This window comes from Lissotriton vulgaris, chromosome 10, assembly GCF_964263255.1.
Source record: "Lissotriton vulgaris chromosome 10, aLisVul1.2, whole genome shotgun sequence".
In the NCBI taxonomy this organism is placed as follows: domain Eukaryota; kingdom Metazoa; phylum Chordata; class Amphibia; order Caudata; family Salamandridae; genus Lissotriton; species Lissotriton vulgaris.
Window position 1 is genome coordinate 641,148,298 of NC_141698.1, and position 20,864 is coordinate 641,169,161.

The following is a 20,864-nucleotide window of genomic DNA, read 5'->3' on the forward strand; positions in this document are numbered from 1 at the left end:
ATGTGACATCATCAGCAGTGGATTGCGGGTGCGCGATATATAGTTAGCGCATCTAACTATATATGGAATTTCAATGGTTTTATGCGAGTAAAATAAGGTTTTGTAAATGCAAATCCCTAACTATATATGGCCTAAAACCAATGGTTTTTTCATTGAATTTTCAAGGTTTTGTAAATGCAAATTCCTAACTATATATCCACTATAACCTATGGTTTTTTCTGTGAATATATATATATATATATATATATATATATATATATATATATATATATATATAAGAGATATTTAAATTTCAAACAAAACCACATTCACTGGATGATGTCATCAGCGATGTCATCAGTGATGTCATTTGAGATGTAATCAGTGATGTCATCAGTGTTGTCACTGACCATGTCATGAATGATGTAATATGTGACATCATCAGCAGTGCATTGGGTGCGCGCGAGTTATAGTTACCACAACTAACTATAACAGAGGAATTTCTATGGTTTTGTACAAGTGAAATGTCCAGCTAACTATAACACTCATGAAATCTATGTTTTTTTCAGTGAATATATATGTACACATATATATAAATATACCTATATAAATATATATACATACATATATATATATATATATAAAGATAGATAGATAGATAGATAGATAGATAGATAGATAGATAGATAGATAGATAGATAGATAGATAGATAGATAGATAGATAGATAGATAGATAGATAGATAGATAGATAGATATTTAACCACCGCTCTCCACCAGACAAAAGAATTTAAACAAAATAAATGTATAGAAACATCAGAAACTAACGCATTAAGGTCTTTTGCTCCACATGGTCTGAATCAAAGTGAAGAACTTTATGTACACTTATGAAAGTACAATCAATAATGCCTTGGTTTCACTTCCTAATATTTAGAAATTTAAATGTTTATTCTAGTTGTTTATTGTTTTGTTGTTCACATTTTTTTACCTGTTTTCAGGGCTATGTTATTTTATTTTTACTAAGATAACACTTGAACACATCAAGCTCATAAATAGATCAGAATAATCAGTCTCAAATAGGAATGCCATACAACAATGATCATTAATACATGGAGGCCGGATTGGGCTATTTGTAATGAATACATCCCATTGGAGGATTAATATCATGATATAATATATGGTCAAACTGGAACTAACCCACTAGAGGGTTTCATTGGCCATTTTGTATAAGTATAAATAGCCATTTTTTTGACCTATGATGTGTAAAGCAATGAATGGTTATAAAATAGACACAAGTGTCAAGAACAAAAGCTTGATTAGATATTGGGTTCTAGATGAATGAATTTTCCCATGGACACACGTGTGCTATATATTAAAAGATTTTCAGTCCCCACGAGTGCCTAAGCATGCATTATCATTGCAAGCTTTGGAGCTGGTATTGTGTGTGAGTTCCATCCTCACAGTATAAGGCACCCGCCTTAAGAGTTAGGCGAAACATGCCTTTGGGGGAAGTTGGAGCTGGATTTAGGGCAGGAGCCAGAACCATCTCACAAGGATTTCTCTGTCAATCCAAGGTCGTGAATTAATCAAGTCCATGGCAAAAAGTAATTTTACTGCTGCCAAAGGATTAATCCTGGGTTTTAAACTGAGGCTTGGCGATGGGACTCAATGCACGGCGCTATGGTGGTAAGAACATCGTAAACGCTTGCTGTTACCACCATCTGAAAGTGCCAATCACGAGAGACTTTGAGATTTTAAAACGACGCGCTGTGCGTTTGGACATTGTAATATCTTTTAAAAAGCACTCAGGAAAGCTAATGCTTAAATGCGTCTGCTATATATTAAAAGATTTTCAGTCCCCACGAGTGCCTAAGCGTGCATTATCATTGAAAGCATTGGAACTGGTATTATAAATATATATATATATATATATATATATATATATATATATATATATATATATATATATATATATATATATATATATATATATATATATATATATATATATATATATATATATATATATACATACATGGTATTTGGTTTTTCCAGTGAATATAAATATATATATATCAAAATTAGCAGTTGCTTTGTCATCGCCAGATAAAACGGGTTCTGCTAAAGTTTATAGACTTCTGAGCAAACTATGCACAACCTTCAAACATGGCTATGTAACCAGTTGACAACGGCCCCTAGTACTAGCCGTTACTGATGAATCCTGGCTTAATATTTGGACAAGGGATGCCACCTCTGCCATCTAACTGGTATGGGTCAATAGGTTGCTTGGGGCACCAGCGGAATGCTAGAAAGGGTGCGTCCAAGCAGATGAAATGGTTACACCTGGTGGTATTGAGCTAGAAAGAGTGCGTCCAACCAGGTGCAATGGTTACACCTGGTGGTATTGAGCTACTGTGGAAAGAATTTTGTGTTACATCAAATACATCACAGGGATAGGAATTGGCTTAGGCCTTGAGATGTAGTTACTTAGACACAGATGAAGAGAGAGAGAGTACATAATCACAACACTAGCAGGCAAACATGCATGACTCCGTTGCATCCAACGACTATGATTCCGTGATCGGAATACTCGGATCAGCAGCAGGGTTGAAAACGGTGGCTCTAATAGCCCCGGGAAGCCTGTTATTGGTTGCCGAGATCCCCGGGACCCGGCACACAAAATGACTTTGGCGAGCTGCCTCCGCAGCTGTTGAGGAGATGAGCTGGCAGATTACCCCAACGGGCGTGAAGGCTTCGGACGGAGTGGACAGCCATCTGAACGTCCGGCGACCGGCAACTGCGATTTGAAAATTGAGAATCCTCGCACAGGTGAGAAAAGCCATCACCCACCAACACGGTGGGTCTCACATCACAGAACAAGATGGCGGCCCGCTCCCCGCGGCCTAAGGAGTACCGCCCAAACGGACTGCTAATGCGAGTGTTGGTGCCTCGCTATCTACCCACTAGGCTGAGGGGAAGATAGCAGAATCGCCGATCGAGGTGACCTGGTGTGAGTTGTGGACCCCTGGATGAACAAGAGAAGATGAGCCTTATTTGGGCTGAGACGGCCTCACTCCGGCACCCGGTGAGTCAGCGCGCCACGGGGCGTGAGTGCCGGAACCAGTAAGGATGCCGGCCGAAAACAGATGCTGAGAGTTTTATGGCCTGCGGCCCCTCAGGTCCAATATGAGTGAAGCTCCCCTTCTGAACCATTAAGGTTCACCACGGAACAATGAGGTGAGGGAGGGCCCCCCACCCCAGCCAGTGTAAGCGTGCAGCAAACTTTATTCCATACGGAGTACACGGTCGGCCCCTCCCACATCGGCTCAATAGTGCTAGATGCCCGCATGTGTCTGGGGCTTCCTTCCAAGTCCCGGCCCCTGTATCTGAATCTTACTGTATGGTCACAGGCACCCAGACAAACCTCCTAAAAGTGGTGAGGCAACCTGCCGAAAGCACCATAAGTACTCTTCCTTCACCCCTGACCCTAAAATGGCGTCTAATAGGCAGCAAGGAGGAGTATTCTATTGTGACAGCCCAGGAGACTCCTGACGAAGCAGCACAAATTACCTTTGAGGCCCCTGAGAATACAAAGAGGATAGATAAAAATGAGGACCGGCCAAATGGAACACCAGGGGCAGAACCTCTTGCCTGAACTCAAGATGGCAGCCTCAGTGGTCCTTTACCACCATGAGCTACTACTCTTGGACAAACATTGACACCGTCCAGACCTCCAGCATATTCTCCATCCGGCTCACCCATCAGGAAACTGAACCTGTGATCTTGCCACCGATCGTTGAGGCCTAGCATTTTGGCCAATGCCCAGTGGAGCTACCTTGCTAGCTATAGAGGAGATGGGCTGTTGACTTCCCCCTAGGCCGTCAGCAACCCTGCGGACTTTGGACAGACTTTCATTCGTCTCCCTTCCTTATTTCCCTCCTACCCTTCTTCCTTACCCTCCTTAGCCTTCTACTCTCCACTTATCTTGCCTTCTATGCTCTTTAAATGTTTCCTGCAACAGATGTAACTTGTAACTGATGTAACTTTGTAACAAAGTGGAACCTCTTGTAAAGCGGTCTGATACCTCCGGGTCTAGCCAGCGCTATATAAAACTTAAATAAATCAATAAATCATAGCCACAAAGCTTGCTAGGACTCACATATGGACACTCCGCTCTGCCTCTCTGAGGGGAATGTGATTGGCCAAACGGTGGTCCATTTACGCAAGGAGAAACGTACCTCAGAGTGAATTTTCCTTCCTTATTTTCTACTAAAGCAGACTGAAGTACATTCCAGTGCAACTTGTTGGTGAGACTGAATTATCTATCGATACCTGAGCCCCCTTCATGACCATGAGGCTACCGTAATGAAGAACTGAATATACATTGATTTAGACATGAGGGAGCTATTTGATATGGGTTGTCTTAATTCAACTGTACACACGGTACCACCATAGTACGTATTTCTCTGCACCCATCAAAACCAAAACAAAATTGTCAAAAAAATGAAAAAAATATGTTTTCTAGTCCTACGTGTTTTAGCAAATGAATTTGAAAAAAAAAATGTTTTCAATAAGATGTTAGTTTGAGCTCCTCTGAACCCTTTAGAGATGGTGAGTTCGTCTGCTTTCCTAGTTCTGCTTCATTTGTTTGAGAATTCATCAGCTGCTACAGACCCTTTTTATTTGTTATAACTGTGTCCATGAGGTATGTAATCCCTAATTGTTCACCACATCTCCTGTCTACCAGAGCAGAGTGTGCACATAGCTGTTACAACTTCATCGTCTTTGTAGTGGTTAATTAGTCGAGCAAGTTAATTTACTACTATCTTGGAGGACACCATAAAGGAAATAACTGGTGTCCTGTTGTTGCATAAACATAAAATATTTCAACACTTCTCCTTACTCGTTGTTAGGTAATTATCTGTTTTTACATTAAGGAAACAATGCATTATTGCCGATGCACCTGGGAAGCCATTTTACGAAAGATGCTGTACGTCACTGATCAGGAAGCGCAATAATAGACAACATAATGGAACGAAAAAGGATATCTGTGATAAAACTATAGAGTACATTGCACTGCTCAGAATCACAATTTGCAAGAGAAATTGGCAGGCGAAAGCATAGATTTGGAACAACCCTTTAAAACCGTCGCACCCAAATGGAAGACTCATGATGCTTAACAGCAGCTAACACTGCCTTCCTACGTAGCCTGTGGACCGAGTCACACCACAAGAAACGTGTCTGAGCACTAATAGAACTCATGAAAGCTCTGGCAGAAGACATCGCTTCGGACAAGCAGGACGGACTCGTTTTGATAGATGAATTGCTCAGCGAAGAAAGTAAAATGCAGAAATTGTCTTTTGTCTTTAGCCATAAGGAAGGGAAACATCTTCTACTTTCATGAATGCAGCAAAAACAAATAGCTCATATCCTTGAACAGAATGTACCCTCCACCAGAGGAACATAAAGTTCGGTGTGCTTAATGATTGTGGAACTGATGATTCTGGACAATAGCATGGGCGTCGATTCACCAAAATGCAAGAGGTAACAGAAGTAGCATCATAATAACCCTGTGACAGTAATGATGTCACAGGACATATAACCTTTGACCCTGAATCTACTAAGGAAGTGATGTCACAAGACTGTAGTCCCAATGACATTACAATAATTAACATTGCTAAAGTTCGATAATAATTGCATGATTAATACAACAACTCGAAAAACATTCTGTTTTAACCCCTTCTCTGCTAGGCCTGCCATACCCGCTGCCCCCGTGTGAAGCCTTTTTTTGGCTATTTGGGCCCCTGTAACTTTTTGACCACTTAAGGCATCCCCTCCAAATTTTTGTCCTTTTCTTCCAGCTTCACAGGGATTTTGAAGGTACCCAGGGTTTGTGGATTCCCCTCGAGGGGACCCAGAAATTAGCCAAAATACAGCGAAATGTTTTTTTTGTTGAAAAATTGGAAAAAAGTGCTGCAAATGAAAGCGTCTGCTTTTTTCCCTGCAAATGCTATCAACAAAGGGTTTGTGGACTAAATTCACCATTTTCCCAGCTTTCAGAGACTGACAGACTTTTGACAGAAAACCAACATTTTTCACACAGTTTTGACATTTTACTGGGACCTATCCTATTTTTGATATTTTTGTGCTTTTAACCTTCTTCCAGTTAATGGTAGAAACTGGTATGAAAGCAGTAATGGATCCTGGAAAGCTATACATTTTAGAAAAGGAGATAGAATTCTGATTTCAGCAAGGGGTCTTTGCATAGATTCTTCAGTTGAAAATAGGATACATTGCAAATGAGTTGAAAAAAACAGCCATTTGTGCCAAGGTTTTCATCTGTAATTTCTTAAATGTATGACAGATGTTTGAAAGCAATATACCGTTACATCCGCTGGACCTTTCTGGTTGTGGGGATTTATAGGATTTGTAGGTTCACTGTTGGACCTGGCCCTCTTGGCAGGGTCATCCCTAAACTTTTTGCCTTCCTCCAATACTCTCCTGACCTGTTTTTGTTGGTTTAATGACTCTGGGCACTTTACCACTGCTGACCAGTGCTAAAGTGCATATGCTCTCCCAATGTAAAGTGTAACTGTGATTGATGTCCTGATTGGTTCATTTAATATACTGTCAGTCCCCAGTAAAGTGCACCAGGAGTGCCAGGGCGTGTAAATGCCAATACTGCTAGTGGGCCTGCAGCGCTGGTTGCGCCACCCACAGAAGCAGCCTTGTAAAAATGTGTCTAGGGTCTGCCATTGCAGAACCTGCGTGCAGTCTGGTACTGTCATGCTGGCTGGGCAAGTGCACACACTTGCCAGCCTCTAAACCTCCCCTTAACTTCATATTAGTCACCCCTATGGTAGGCCCTAGGGCAGGGTGCATTGTAAGTGTTAGGTAGGACAAGCCCTGATGTGTGTGGCATGTCCTAATAGTGAATTACAGCCAATTTCGTTTTTCACTATTGTAAGGCTACCTGCTCCCTTTAGGCAAGATGGGCTGCTGGAATTATTACACTCTATAATCCCAGCAGGCTCAGGGAACATGGTAGAGAGTCATGTTTAGTATGCCTGAACTCAGAATAGTAAAATACATATTTTAGTAAAGTTTATTTTAATATCCTGTGTTTGCAAATGCTACTTTTAGAAAGTTAGCCTTTGCTTGCCTAACCATTTCAGCCCGCCTCTGCTTGGATGTGTATCTGACTGTCTGGGTTGTGTGAGTGACAGGGCTGGGGGATGACAGGTGGTGAATGCAAGGATTACACCTTAGTGGGAGGTAGGAGTGCCCCTGGACTCTTAATAGGGCTGTGCTCTGCCACCACAATGCTGGCTCCGCCCCCTGGGGAGCGACTGAGGACTCCGTCTGCACCTGGCCCAGGAAGGGCGAAGCACTGTCATCAAGGTACTCCTGGCTGCCCCTGTCCTCACAATGCTGGCTCCACCTCCTGTGGAGCGTCTGATGTGCCTGCCCCTCACACTGAAGGCAGAAGCCAGAGTACACCAACAAAGTACTCAGAGACTGAATGAAGTTATGCAAAGGCTCCCCTGGCCTGAAAAGACAAAAGAAATGCTGTATAAAAGTAGGAGCCCTGCTCCTTGTAAATCAGAATCCTGTTTCCCCACGAAGAACCTCTGCCCGACTAGAAGGAGACGAAGACGCTGGAAGGACTGGCCTGCTGCTTGCCTTGCTGGGAAAGGAGAGGAAGAAGACTTTAAACAGACTTTGCAGATTTGTGCTTTGAAACATTCTCCAAGGGCTTGACTGAGCTTGCCCCCTGAACTGAACCCCAGGACCAGTGGGTTCAAGGTGACTTCGCCCGTTTATCTTCCAGCCGTGTGTGCCTCCCGCCGGAGCTGAGTCTGCGCCCCCATCGCCCCCTCCTAGGGCTGTGGCACTCGGGAGCTCGCCTGCCCTTTACCCGTGAGAGCCTCGCTCCTTGGAGTCGCTCTCTGCCCCCGGGTCAGGCTGCCTGCTCCTCTGCCCCTGCCTGCCACTGGAGCGCGCTGAAGCACTCACTCGCCCCTCCTGCCGGAATTCCCTCTGTGGCCGGTGATCCTGCTGAGACTGCAGCCCACTTCAAGAAGTGCCCTGCTGTCCCCGCTCGCTGACCCTGAGACATTGCAAGCCGCGCCGCCCCTCTGTAGAGAGACCCCAGTACAGCCAGTACTGAGGTCGTGGGCCGCGTCTGCTTGTGTGCACACCCCCCGCTGGAAGTGAGATCCGATGTCACCAGCCGGAACCGAGGAAGAGAATTAAGACCCCAAGGAAGGAATTCAAACCGGGCTCGGGGCCCGCAACGTTTTATTTCCCCATCAGCCTTCCCTGTGCCTTGGCCCAAGAATCTCCTCTCATCCCTCCCTGCTCCTCACTGCAGCCGAGAGCCACCACCTCTGGAAAAGGCCCAGGGTTCCTCCAGGCTCCTCTCCTCGCCTGCTTGCTGCTCCGCAGCTCAGCCCCCATCTCCGGAAAAGGCCCAGGGGTTGTCAGGCCCCTCTCTGGTCTCCATTCAAAGCTCACCGCGAGATGCGTGAGCATTGGTAGGGCCCGGGCTTTTCTTCTGTGTGGAGCACAGAGGAGCGCTGCTAAGCCCACAGAGGTGCTTGGGAGCGCCATACCTTCCAGGAACAGGGCAAGAGGCCCCATTATTGCATAACTGGAACTGAGAGAACTGTGTTAGAAGTGATTTTACAAGGAAATCCACATTTGAACTTGAAACTGAAGAAACGCTTGCCGATTTACAATCTGTGGCCTCACCAAAAACGTTATTAGTCTTGTGATAAGTCTGACTGCTCATATATATATTTTTCATAAAGGAACGTATTTTTTTACAATACCTGCCTGGTGTCCATTTGTGGGGGGATTGGCATATGTTACTGTGTGTGTTATTACAAATGCTTAACTCCATAACGCCTGAAGAATAGCCTTGGCTGCTCACGCCACGCACCTAGAGGGTGAGCAAGGGTAATTCTAAGGGGTCATCCTTCGCCCTGACTTAGAGGAGAGGGTCCCTGCTTGTCACAATTGAAAACTTGCGCCAACCAGAGACTCCCAATTCTAACATTCACCAATAACCTGACGAACCCAGAGCCAATAACTGAGCAGCGTCTTGGGATGTTTTTTTTATTATGTACCGGCAATTCATTTGGGAAAATATATACAGTGAAAAATTGGGATGAAAGACACCTATATATTTCTGAAATTGGAGCAAAATATAGAATTTAGAAACAGTAGCTATTTGCACATTTCAGAAATGTTGAGTACCCATACTAGCATGAGAATTATAGGACATTTTTCAAAGTGACTTCTTTTTTACACATTGTCTTTCATTTGGAAGGCAGAAATACATCGAAAGTCAATAGGTAATAACAGTTGCTCTACAATTCTGTGTTACCCTAAGTCTCCCTATAAAAATGATACCTCACTTGTGTGGGTAAGCCTAGTGCCTGCAACAGGAAACCGGCTCAAAATGCAACTTGGTCACACTTCATCGTTACTGTGAAAACTGGCCCTTTATTTGCAAAGTGCCTAGTTGTAGATTTTGAACCCTAGCTCTACCGGCACCTAGGAAAACCTACCAAACCTCTACATTTTTTAAAACTAGACATCCAGGGGAATCCAGGATGGGGTGAATTGTCTGGATCTCACTAGGTTCTGTTACCAAGAATTATTATTATTATTATTATTATTATTGCATTTCTTATATAGCGCCAGAATCGACCCCCGAAGGGGTATCTCCGCGCTTGCCTTGGGAACCCGTCCTGGTTTTTCCCTGTGAGATAGCCCCTACAGGGCATCCCCAAGGTGAAAGCCAGGCATCCCGCCGCGGGGGGCCGTTGTGGAGATTAAGCAAGCTTAATGCCCAGAGTTGCAGAGTGTGAACCCATGATTAGGTCAGGCACCGAAGCGAGAATTATCGAGTCCGTGGACATTTGAGCTCAACACCCTGCCGCGTCGGGAATCGAACCCCGGTCCCGGGTCTGACCTCTGCTTCAGGGTCTGCCTGCTCTAACCAGTGAGCCACACTTCTTCCCTTGCAAACCTCAAACTTTGTAAAAAAAAATACCACATTTTCCTCACATGTCTGTGGTGGAAAGTTCTGAAATCTGCGTGGATCCAAAACATTCCACCCACTGTGCATTTCCCAAAGTCTTCCGAAAAGAATGGTACCTCCCTTGTGTGGGTAGATCTTGTGCCCGTGACAGGAAATGGCCCAAAACGCAACATGGACACACCACATTTTCACAGTGAAAACTGACCCTTTTTTTTGCAAAGCACCTAGCTGTTGATTTTGAAGCCTAGCTCTGCCGTGACCTACGGAAACCTAGCAAACCTATACATTTTTTAAACCTAGACACCCAGGGAAATCTATGATGGGATGACTTGTCTGGATTTCACTAGGTTCTGTTACTCAGAATCCCTTTCATACTTCAAACGTTTTGAAAAAAACACAATTTCACTCAAATTTCTGTGGTGGAAAGTTCTGGAATCTGCGTGGATCCACAATGTTCCACCCACTCTAAATTCCTCAAGGTCTTCCAAGAAAAATGGTACCTCACTTGTGTGGGTAGGCCTAGTGCCTGCGGCAGGGAATGGCCCAAAACGTAACGTGGACACACTCCATTTTTACAGTGAAAACTGGCAATTTTTTTGCAAAGTGCCTAGCTGTAGATTTTGAACCCTAGATCTACTGACACCTAGGGAAACCTCCCAAACTTCTACATTTTTTAAAACTAGACAACCAGGGGAATCCAGGATGGAGTTACTTGTCTGGCTCTCACTCGGTTCTGTTACCTAGAATCCCTTGCAAACCTCAAACTTAGTAAAAAAAAAATTCTCACATTTTTGTGGTGGATAGTTCTGGAATCTGTGTGGATCCACAACATTCCACCCAATGTGCATTTCCCGAAGTCTTCAGAGAAAAATGGTACCTCACTTGTGTGGGTAGGCCTAGTGCCTGTGGCAGGAAAAGACCAAAACGCAATGTGGACACACCACATTTTCACAGTGAAAACGAACCCTTTTTTGCAAAGTGCCTTGCTGTAGATTTTGAACCGTAGCTCTACGGGGACGTAAGGAGACCTAGCAAGCCTATACATGTTTAAAAACTAGACACCCAGGGGAATCCAGAATGGGGTGATTTGACTGCCTCTCACCCGGTTCTGTTACCCAGAATCCCTTGCAAACCTCAAATCATGTCCAAAAACCCAATTTTCCTCACATTGTTGTGGTGGAAAGTTCTGGAATCTGCGTACATCCACAAAATTCTACCCACCCACATGCCCCAAAGTCTTCCATGATGAATGGTACCTCACTTTTGTGGGTAGGCCTAGTGCCCATGACAGGCAATGGCCCAAAACGCAATGTGGACACACCACATTTTCACAGTGAAAACTGACACTTTTTTTGCAAAGTGCCTAGCTGTAGATTTTAAACCCTAGCTCTGCCGGCACCTGGGGAAACCTAGCAAACCTCACATTTGTGAAAACTAGACACCCAGGGAAATCCAGGATGGGGTGACTTGTCTGGCTTTCACCAGGTTTTGTTACCCAGAATCCCTTGCAAACCTCAAACTTTGTAATAAAAACATATTTTCCTAACATTTCTGTGGTAGAAAGTTCTGGAATCTGTGTGGATCTACCAAACCCACACATTTCTGAAAACTGAAGATCCGAGGGAGTACAGGAAGGTATGGTTTGTGTGGATCCCCCAACGTTTCCCTACCTAGAATCCCCTGCAAACCTCAAATTTTTATGAAAAATGTTATTTCTCAAATTTCTGTGTGGGAAAGTTGTAGGATCACTGGGCTGACACAAATTTCCTACCACTCAGCATTTCCCTAGGTCTCCTGATAAAAATGGTACCTCAATCTTGTGGGTGGGTCAAGTACCTGCGACAGGCAAGGGCCCAAAACGTATTGTGGAGACATCAAAATTACCTATCACAAAACAATCTGGTTATGCAGGGTGGGGCACCTGGGTTTTTGGCGCTGGGCTCGCAGCCATCTAGGGAAACCTACCAAACCCGGACATTTCCAAAAACTAGACACCCTGGGGAGTCCAGTGTGGTATGGCTTGCGTGTATCCCTCAACGTTTCCCTACCTAGAATCCCCTGCCACCTCAAATTTAGCTGAATTAATCACTTTTCCATTTATTTTTGTGTGGGATCACCTTGCCAGCACAAATGTCCTACCACCCAGATTTCCTCTTGTTCTCCCAAGTAACATAATACCTCACTGGTTTGGGTGGGCCAAAGGTCTGTGACTGAGAAGAGCCAAAAACATAGGGATTAAAAGGATAGCACCGCAAATTCTAAGCGCTACTTTTTAAACAAAATAAGTTTTTAGCAGATTCTGCATTGGACAGCCACACAAGTGAGGTATCATTTTATCCAGTAGACCAAGGGGAACGCTACGTGGTAGGACGTTTGTGCCGGCCCAGTGATCCCACACAAAAATGTGTGGAAAGGTGCTTTTTTTTAGCTAAATTTGAGGTTTGCAGGGGAGTCTGGGTAGGAAAACATTGAGGGATCCACGCAAGCCATACCTCACTAGACTCCCCAGGATGTCTAGTTTTCAGAAATGTGTGGCTATTGCCCCCATCTGCCTATTGAGGGGCAGAAATTCTTTTGTTTTCTTTGAGGGGTAGGCTGGGGCATTTGCATGCCCATTTAGGGTAACCCCTACCCAGGCCTATAAATAAAAAAATCCCTGGCATCTAGGGTGCTTTTTGCCCCCCCCGAGGGGCTGAAAGACTGTGGTTTTGTTTGGGGCAGGGGTTGGGGCATTGATATGCTCATATTGGGCAGCCCCCACCCCTAATTTGCATTTGAAAAAAAAAACTTGTTTTCTAGTGGGCAGAAAGACTGTACTTTTTAAGTGGGGGTGGGCATCTGCATGCCCATATTGGGCAGTGCCAACCCATAATTATGATTGAAAAAAATCCCTTGTATCTAGTGGGCTTTCTGCCCCCCTGGGGAGAGCATATTGGGGGCTACTGCCCCCTGTTGGAAGGTGGAAAGAAATCCCTCTTGCGCCTGCACCAGAGGTATTTCTAGTGCCATGTGATCAGACGGCCGGGGGCCATCCTACGCACATGAGTACTGGTGCGTCGGATGCCCCCCAGCCGCAGATGTTCCGAGGAGGGTTAAATACCATCTATATAATGGTGCGGACATGATATGTCAAGGGAACAGTTACTTGAATTGTAGTAGGCAAGGGAGGTGAGTATGATATCTTCTAGGGAAGAATGGAAGGTGGGGGTGTTAGACCTGCTAGCCTTAGGGTGGTCTTCTGACCAAACTTTTTGCCTTCACCCCTCCTATTTTTGCTGATCTCATTTTATGCTGGATTTAGGACTCTGTGCACTTTAACTCTGCTAACCAGTGCTAAAGTGCATGTTCTAACTTCTTAAAACATGGTAACATTGGCTTCTCCACAGTTGGCCTATTTGATTTCGGTATAAGTCCTTAGTAAAGTGGTACTACTTGTACCCAAGGTTTGTAAATTAAATGCTAAAAGTGGGCCTGCAGTGCTTATTCTGCCGTCCAAGCATGTCTCAGCCCTGCCAATGCAGCCTGTGTTGGCAGTTTTAAACAGCCATTTTGACCTTTTGTGAGGCACAATTCTTCCTTTTTATTACATAAAAGCCATCCCAAGGGTATGCCCTAAACAGCCCATGTGGCTGGGTGCCTTGTATTTAAAAATTAGGACATGTAATATTAAGCTTTACTTCTCCCAGTATTGTAAATCTCTAAAATATGTTTTTCACTATTGCAAGGCTTACCTCTCCCATAGCATTACATTATTGTTACCTTTTTTGCATTTAATACGCTGTAACTTCCAAATGGGAACAAGTTACAAGTTCATGTTTGGTGTCTTTGGAACAGCAGTGAAAAATCCTCTTTTATGGTAAAGTCAGATTTTAAATTACTATTTTGAAAATGTCACTTTTAGAAACTTGATATTTTCCTGCCATAGCCCTTTAATGCCTGCAGCCTGTCTCTGGGTCACATGACTGGGCTTAACTGACGGTTGGTCTTTGTGTATTTCTCCTAGAGAGCCACACAAAGTAGGGAGCTTAGGTGTGCATAAAATGGGCCATCACTGGCAGGTTGGGAGGGCGTCGCTGGGCACATGCCTACTTACACTTGAATAGGCTATCTCGTGCCTTCGCTAAAATGACTGCATACCCCTCGTGGTTAGTCTAGAGCCAGGGTAGGGAAGGCAGGAAGCCCATGAACCTCCAAATAGAAACCTCTAGAAGCTTCTCCCACATCAAAAGAAGGCTTAAGTATAAATATTGGACTTTAGACACCAAGTTATCAATACACTTCTGGACCAGTGGATACTCTGCTAGGAAGAAGGATTGCTGTGCTGCTGAAAAGACTGCCACACTCCTGGACTGCTGCTCTGAAGGACAGCTGCCCTGCTATGCTGACCTACTGCCTGCTGTCCTCCTGCCTGGGTTTGAAGGACTACCAGCATCTGTTGAACCAGAGACCCCAGAATGAATCCAAGGGTTAGTTGGTCAGCCTCCTGATTAGAGCCTCAGGGACAGAAGGCTCCAACAACATTGAACCCAGCACCTGAACTCCGTCATCTTTGAACCCTACCCTGCCAAGTTGTGCCCCCCCTGCCCTGGACCCTTAGAGGTGGGACTGAAGGTGCTCTGCTAGCCCATATGTGGACCAGGAGAACCGACAGATCTCCTCTGCTGCCTGGACAATTCAGAGCAAAAACTACATATTGTCTCTACTGCGACCTTTCTCTCACAGTGCAAGGACTCGCATTGACCTTGCAGCCAGCATCCGAACCACTGCTGAGCCGAGGTTCCTTGGCGAAAGCTGTTCAATCACACAAATCTCTCGACCACTAGGCAGGTTATGGCATAGTGGCCTCACAACTCCTCAGAACCAACGCATCGCCTTGACTGCATGGCAAATACCTGACACTGGACTTTGCATCACAATCCCTCATCAATGGGATCCTTGATGACCACACGGTACCTCATAGCACTCCACAACCTGGAGTTAAGGTACTGTTGTTCAGTGAGTTTAACTGAGTCCCTCTTGCAGGCCTGTACACCATCTTGGTTAACTTGAGCTTATGATTTTTCTGGTCCGGCACGACCAGATATCCACATTTGGGGATTTGTGATTTTTTGTGATATTTTCTGTGAAATCCTTAAAATTCCATATTTCCCGTCCTACTAGTTATAGTTTTGTCATTCTGGTTTTGTTTTATTTACTAAACATTCATCAATGTTTCTACATTTTTTGTGGGATCCTTTTGTATTGTGTTTTCACTGTGTTACTGTTTGAAGTGTTGCAGAAATACTTTACACATTACTCAAAGTGAAGCCTGGCTGCTTTGTGCCAAGCTACCAGAGAGCTAAGCACAGGGTAATTTGGGGATTGCTTGTGATTTCACCCTGACAAGGATTATGGTTTCTGCTTGGTGTTAACCCAATCAACCAGCAACCAGTTTCTTACATGGGTTTCTTTCCCCTAAAATTTTCTTGAACAAAATGGACTCTAATAGTGCATTTTAATGCACACTTCGACTCTTTATTTGCTAAAAAGACATATGCTCTAAAAGAAACTCATTAAAGAGTAAAGCACTTTCATGGTGTGCCAAGCTAGTGAAACCTGACAGTCCCCATAAGTTGACACAATTATGTTATTAAAATGTTCTATGGGTGCCTTCATATATCAAAATTTCTCTCCATCGATAGGGCCAGCATGTTTCCATTGGTTCCCCATTTGGCAAACATTACATACAATTTGTAATTGCCTGCTGTCTGCCAACACTGCTGTCCAGGTACTATGGGGGATCCTTATGTCAAAATATATGTCCAGTATGTTGAGGACCGCATTTTATTATGGATGGCCCCCTGACATATGCCACAGTTGTCCTCTCATATGCCAAGAATGTTCTCTAATGTGCAAGCAATTTGCTACAGGTGCCACAGATGCCAAGACTTTTCCCCAGTATGCCAGTACTGGCATTTTTCAAAGGGGGCCCCATGCCAACATTTATCTGCAGTGTGGCAGTGCTTGCATTTTGCCATGGGTATCCCAAATACAAATATTGCCTCCAGTATGCAAGTGCCAGCATTTTGCCTCGGGCGTTTCTATAAGCCAAGATACATGCTAGGTCCAAGATCAAATGTGCAAGCATAGTAACACATTCTTGCTCATGGTCTCTTACATTCATCCACTAACACTCATTCTCATTCATTTATACTCAGTCTTGCTCACTCATTGGCACACTCTTGCACCATTTATTTCCCTCAGTCTCTTTTACTTAAGTTACCCTGACTCACTCATTCACACTCACTTACTCTTACTTTGACTCATTCCTAGTTACTCTCTTTCACTGATACACAATCCCAAAAAATAAAATACATTATCTGCCATACAGACATTCTCTCACACAAACTCACTCTCATCCACATGCATGCACAAAACATACATTTAAACCCATTTTGTTTTTCTTGCCTAAGCTGCCAGTAAATGTCCATTCCAGATCCTGCCACTCCTCTTTTTATTATATTAATAGTGAACAATGCACTATTATTCACTATTGATGAAATAAAAATGAACACAAAATTAGGTTGGAGCATGGCGCTTATAATGTAGGACACTCATGTCTACTTGGCACTGATTTTGCCACCTCTGAGGCCAGGGGTAACAAAGGCCAGTATCAGGGGTCTCAAGGGGCTTGTCAAGGGTTGCAATTGCAACCCCTGGTGACCTCTAAATGATGCCCATGCTGCATAAATGATATACACAGGGCGCCTTGAGACCTCTTTTGGTGATAAGTACGCTATATAAAAGCATTTGACATTTGACATATATGCACAGGTCCAGTTTTTCAAACAGTCTCTTACTGATGATGGCATGGGTGTGCTTGCACTACACTTAGCCTTGCACTACAGTACAGAGGTGAGCCAGTGATGTATAGCACAGGATTTGTTCTTAGAATACATCCTCCAGTGCTAATTCCTATGTGAAGACAACCGCACAGAGATCAGCCATTAAGATGTGTGTTTTTTGGGAATCACACATTACAGTTACCCACTTGCTTGCACCTAGTTTAATGTGGTGTAAGGATTTGGTACAAATCCAGGTCACAACATTTTGGCTGATCTGGATTTGTGCCTGAAGCAAGTAGTGATTGCACAGTCTTGGTCCAGACACACCCCTTTTAATGAATTTAAAGGAAGCTGGAGCAAAGAGGTTAAGGACCTGGGAGATGGTCACTAGACAACTAGGTACCAGACAACTTTAGCCTCAGAAAGATGATTGATGCTCTCCTTTGTGCAGTTTTGCAAGTGCCCATGCAAACCTTTAGTTGATCTAGGCCAACACATTTTGTGTGTATTTGTGAAGGCACAATAATTAGCAAGTGGCAACAATAGTCACTATTGATAGATGACTCAGTTGCATTATAAAAAAAGATGTCCATTTTAACATTTGAGTGTCTGAAGGACATATCTTGCACCCAAAAACCATTGATTACTTGAATGGGCACGTCCCAAAGTATACCCTTAAAACATTGATAACATGTCTTCTCCAACAGAGGGCTACTGGAAAATACAGCAACATATATTAATAATTTCTTGCCTCCTTCTTTACTTGCCCTGTCCCCATACTGTAGGGACAGCGCAGACTTCCTGAACAAAATATAAATCATTCTGTAGGTAGCATCAAATTATATGATATTAATGGATGATAAATAATTTGTATATTTGCATTGATCACACACTAGGACTTCAGGCTTGCAGACATTTCTTACACACACAAACCCATTAATTTTTATAACTACAATGAAATGCTTTGTGATATGGTTGCATTTTGATTTAATAAAATCATTCTTGTATTTGATGGCACATATTATTGACAACTCACCAGGACCATAATGGCTCATGCTTTGTCACCCAGCTTACAAAAATCTTTTCGTAGGCTAGTGGGAGGAGTGGGTGTCCTGGTTCCAGGAGAAAGAGAAATATACCAGAGATATAGTTTGCTGTATGAGATACATTGATGGTCTTTTGCATATTTGAAATGGTACATAAACATAGGCAATGGAATTTACGACTCCTCAATAGTAGCAAATTCAATTTAGAACTCTTGTATCAAATCAATCGCACTTAAACTGATTACTTAGATATACATATTAAAATTGAGGATGGCAAAGTGATCACAAGTATGTTCAAGAGAGAAACAAAAGAAAAAAGCACATTACTTACAGAAGTCAGCCCCCTAGAAATTTGGTGAATAGTATTCCATATGGCAAAATGCTTTGTGTGAAAAGTATGTGTAATACTAGACTGGCTTTCGGAAGGAAAGGAACAACATAATGGGGAAATTCAAGAGTAGAGGGAATACAAACACAGTATTACATATAGCCAATAATAGAGTAGAAATCAGGGACAGAAATTAGTTTTTAAATTCCACTATTCCAGGATGAAAAATGAGGATATATTTATGAGACTCATTATCACATACAATCAGAAATTAGAACGGATACAGAGCATACGTAATATTGAGAAACCCACTTAATAAAATTGAGAATTTATGCTATTATTGACTAAGAAATTCCATTCAAACCTTCAGTAACATACAGAAAGGCCAAGTCTTTAGGTGATTAAGGGCCATATGTATCATCATCCAGTTTTGCGATTCTCAAATAGCGATTTTTAAGAAATCGCTATTTAAGAATCGCAAATAGGTATGTATGTACAAAATCGCATTTTTTTTGCGATTTCTTAAAATTCCTTAATTGAGATTAGCAAATTGCGAATCCCAATTAAGGAATACTTTCCCATTCATTTCTATGGCCCAATAGGCCCATAGGAAGGAATGGGAAGTTATTCTCAATTTGCGATTCGCAATTTGCTAATCGCAAATTGAGAATAATTTCAAGGGTGCAGGGGTGTCGCAAAATTTGCTATTCCTTAAATGCAATTGCAAAATAAGGCATCCCAAATTTTGCAATTCCTTGTTTTGCACCAGATTTTGGTTTATACATACCATTTAGCAAATTTGCAATTGCAAAGGCCGAAATACTGTGAATTTCGGCCTTTGCGAATGCGAATTTGCTTGATACATATGGCCCTTACTCACATGCAATTACTACACCACAGAGGAACATGGCAAGTTCATTGATTTAGATTTTTTTAAAATCAAATATGGAAAGTGCTTTGCCTGCACTAATATTGTAAATTGTAAGGAATATTCATTGCTTACAGGGGAAAGGAAACACACTACCAAGTTCATTACATGTTTGACAGATTTGTGTGTATATGTTTCGGTCTGTCCCTGTGACTTAAAATATGTGGATAGCAGCATCTTCCCCATAAAAAACAGATTCTGGAACATCAAAGGGCCACTAAACATGCTGACTTGACATATCCTGTTTCCCAACATTTTGAAATGAAACCCAACAGGTATTCCAGTAAGTTGCGATTTTTTGGGGAATTGATAGTGTGCCAAGAAATATCAGAGAGGGCAATCGCTTCTGAACGTTGCGGCAACTGGACTCAAGATACATTACCAACTTACAAACAAAGTATCCATTGGGCCTGAACAAGAACAAATAACTGGAAGTACATGTAGGCTACATTGGAACTTATGTTTCTACATCGTTGAATATAGACTGGCCAGTCCTGGATGGTGGTGTTGGTCATTGTCTGCCTGGATTTGCTAACATATTTGTATCTTGAATGAATGACCCATTTGAGTGATAAGGAATATATTGGATCAATTTTAAGAATTTTCTGATTCATCATCCATCTGTGTTTGGTTTTCCTATGATTTTGTGTAAGGAATATTGACCCCCAAATCATTTGCCTGTTATAGCCTCATAGCCGTGCTTTTTTTTGGCAATGTGCATACTTAAGAGCTTAAAAGCTATTTGGGGCATATGAGTACTGAGAAATACATCTATTATATTATATATTTCTTCTCCTTTGCCCTTCTCCTTTGTCATTCATCTTTTCTGTTTCATATGGGGATTCTACTGGCGTAATTTTTGTTTGAAACTTCACTTCCCATGAGTCTCCCATTAAGTGTTCTGCGGTCTGTGCATGTGGATTTTATAGATGTATTCGTTATCTGATACTACCTGTTCTTTAGGCTTGTTGTTATGCCTCATGTAGTTTGGGCATTTTACTTTGGGTATTGAACATTTGTAAATTTGATGTTTCATATTCAGTAACTGTATAAATTGAATTTTCATTGTATTGGTGTGTATAATTGGGATATTAGATCTTCATTTAGTGATTTATATTTCTGCAGATGAAAGATTATACTACAGTTATTTGAAATTGTCATGAACTAGTATATAAAATTTGCAATGCTTGCAGCAATAGTGGTAACTTTTCTATGTTTACTATGGGATGTGTACTTATTTAGGGTGAAAGTTGGGATGGATACTTTGACAAAGGCTCTGCTTTGAGCTGAAACGCATTGGTGTGCAGCGTTTATAAAAACACGCTGATTGTTGTGGTATTTGAAGCATTTTATATTGAAGATCCTGCAACCAACAAAATCAAATCTGGCAGGAGTGTTTGTTGTGTTATGTAGTTCCTACCAATCTGTAGGACCTGCTCATTGTTTGGACAACATACACTAAGGGCTTGGTGTCAAAACTGTTTCCATTCACCCCCGCAGGATATGTTGGCCTATAGACCAGATAGCTTACAGTGACACCGTAAGCCCCCCTAACCTACCAGGGAGCAAATGGTTTCGGCAACCACTGAACATGACAAACCTGATCCCTCAGGAATAGTGGAAATAGTACAGAACCTTTCGTTCAGTCACTCGTGCTCACTTATTCTCAGAGAAATATGCAGAGAATGCACAGTGGGACATTTTAAATA